The sequence below is a fragment of the Anopheles darlingi genome, chromosome 3 (assembly GCF_943734745.1).
Source record: "Anopheles darlingi chromosome 3, idAnoDarlMG_H_01, whole genome shotgun sequence".
Taxonomy (NCBI): Eukaryota; Metazoa; Arthropoda; class Insecta; order Diptera; family Culicidae; genus Anopheles; species Anopheles darlingi.
The window spans coordinates 63,832,042-63,834,541 of record NC_064875.1 but is presented as its reverse complement, the minus strand read 5'-3'; the positions used below and the strand labels follow the sequence as shown (position 1 = coordinate 63,834,541).

At 43.6% G+C, this 2,500-nt stretch overlaps 1 protein-coding gene across 12 annotated transcripts in view; it reads right to left on the bottom strand.

The window, feature by feature from the left end:
* Positions 1-766: 766 nt before the first annotated feature.
* Positions 767-2,500, bottom strand: part of LOC125954419 (high affinity cAMP-specific and IBMX-insensitive 3',5'-cyclic phosphodiesterase 8) — a 121,859-nt gene continuing 120,125 nt past the window's right edge. For all 12 annotated transcript variants that reach the window (XM_049684747.1, XM_049684742.1, XM_049684748.1 and 9 more), the window contains one exon: positions 767-2,500. This exon is cut by the window's right edge and continues 1,568 nt beyond it. The gene's annotated coding sequence lies outside the window, so the exon portion shown is untranslated.

The window sequence follows — 2,500 nt, the reverse complement described above, 5'->3', positions numbered from 1 at the left end:
CAGTCAAGAGGTGCACGCGCCACTGAGTCTCCTTCTGGGTTACCTTGGGGACCGTTACTTGGCTACTTGGATGAATGAATGACGTCGGATACGGTTGCGACAATCGAAGAAAATGTTTTGTTTTGTTCTTAATCCGTATGATGATGCATACGAGATCCGATGGTGGCCGCATGGTGGGCGATTAATGAATAATCCATGAAAAATGTAAGAAAAGTGGCGAATAAAGGGGAAGGGTATTGGGTAATGGTTATTAATGGTATGAAGATGAAATGTTTATGGCGCTTCCTTTTACTAAATTTAGCAGGCCCATGCAATATGCCCGCGTATTCTTCTCAAGGTTTCCAGATGAACCAAATGACGTGCCGTTGATGCCAAGATGCACCGATGCCAAAGGAATGTTCACGAATGATAGACAGTTGCTGGTTTAGCGGAACTGCTCGTCTTTTGGATAGTGTTAGTGGATGCATGAAGCACAAAATGCATTTCCTGCGGCTTCGCGCGTCGTCAATAAACCCATCAACAGTTGTGCGGAACGCGACTGGAATGATTGCAACCTGTGCACCTTACACACGATCACTGCGGCTGGATAGCACGTGATGCGAGTAGAATGCGCCAGAAAAGCTATTTCCGTCCAGCGCATCTTCTGCCCCGTGAAGGCGTGGCACTACGATCTGATGGAAAAGTTGGGACCATTACCACCCGGGAGTGATGATGATTCATTCGAGGGTTTCCGCATTCTCACTCAAAGCCATTGTGTTTCATTCATTACACTTTATTAGACAGACTTATGTTCTTGTGTTCAGAGTTGACTGAAACAATTCGTTACAATTGGTTTTGGTTTAGTTTTTTTTCTTGCTCTTTTCTGTCGCTTGCCTTACCAGTTCACAATACTTTGCTTTTCTTTCTGGAAGTAATAGTAGCAGTAGTTGTAATAGCGGGATACTGCTTCATTCTCGTTCCCTGCATACCAATGCATAATTTGCCAATATGGTTGTCCAATTGAGTTCCACCAAGATTAGTTAAGGTGTTTGCCTACAACATTCATCCAGTAAGTTCGGGGAAGAAAGGGGACCGTAGGTCGAAGGGGGCATTATTCCAAGGAGCCTGTCCTTCTCTCCATCCCAACTAGTTTTCTCTTTATGTTTTCTTTGCTTACACGTTTATTGAAGACCACATCGATTTCGCTAGATATACGTTTATGTATTACTATACTTTTCTGTTTTTAGTAGTACTCCTGTTGTTGCTCCTTTGTCTTGTCTGGGATTTTCTATTACAATAGTTATTCCTCTTGAAGCAGCTGTCTCTTTGACTATTTGCTTTCTCTCTCTTTCTGTTTTCTTTTTCATTCCTAAACCATTTATTAGTTTTAATAAACCATTTCCATTCGCTGGTACTGGTTTCTGTTAGGCTTCGGCTTGAGTGAGACACGCACACACACACACGGACACATCCATGACGTTGTGTGTGTTCGACACAAGTGTTGAGATTGGGGTTTGCCTCCTTTCTCTCCGCTTTTCATTTCGTTTCGCTTGATTTCCTGTTAATTTTATTCCAATTTTCCCTCCATTCTTTTAGGGCCTGCAGAGGGAGTGAGTTCCCTTCTCGCTTTACGGCCGATCGCCGCGATAGTGCATCCTCTATTCCGCACACAGGCTCTCTATCTTCGCTTCTAATTGTTATCTGATAAACGTATTTCCTTTTTTCCCTTTTCTTTCCATTTACTATGATTTATAATCCGCGCTTTTGCTTCCGCCAGAGCCAATATGTGCAGAGAAGCAGCAGCTCTTGCTCGCTAGTTGCCTTGTCATTAGTCCGTCGCCTACTACTCTAGTCACGCTTATCCTTTCGCAACGAACAAACACACACTTACTCGTTTCCCTAGAGACGATTATCAACGTTTGTCGGTGCCGTTCCTTAAAATCGATATGACCAGCATATCGGAATAATCACATTGACCTTCACGGTGTGTATGTGTGTTTTTGCATGTGTTTATGTGCAACAGTGGAAGTTGGCTATGCATGTATAACTATATATATATATTTAGTTATTCCATATATATGTATGTATGTATACTTATATGCTTTGTGTGTATATTGTTCATAACTGTAACGCTTTATCAGCTGCCTTTCGCAACGTCTTCCTCGCTTTCTCTTCACATCCAACGAGTACAGGACATCCGGAAAAGGTAGCGACAGCAGACATACATCATCATCGGCGCCCTTAATCCACAAGTCCCCTCCCTCCACCACACACACGGAAACCAGCCGTCGTCATGCCAATATGGACCTGATCTAGCACACGGCAAAACGGTGTGTGTGTGTGAGAGAGATATAATGGGAGAGAGATAGTACTAGAGAGGTAAGTAGAAGGTGTTGACGATTCGCGGTCGCTTTGCAGTAGAAGCGTTCTGAAACCGTACGATCAGTGTGTTGCTTGTGTATGTGTACATATATGCGGGTGTGTGTGTGTGTGTGTGTGTGTGTTGGAACATCGGGGAAGG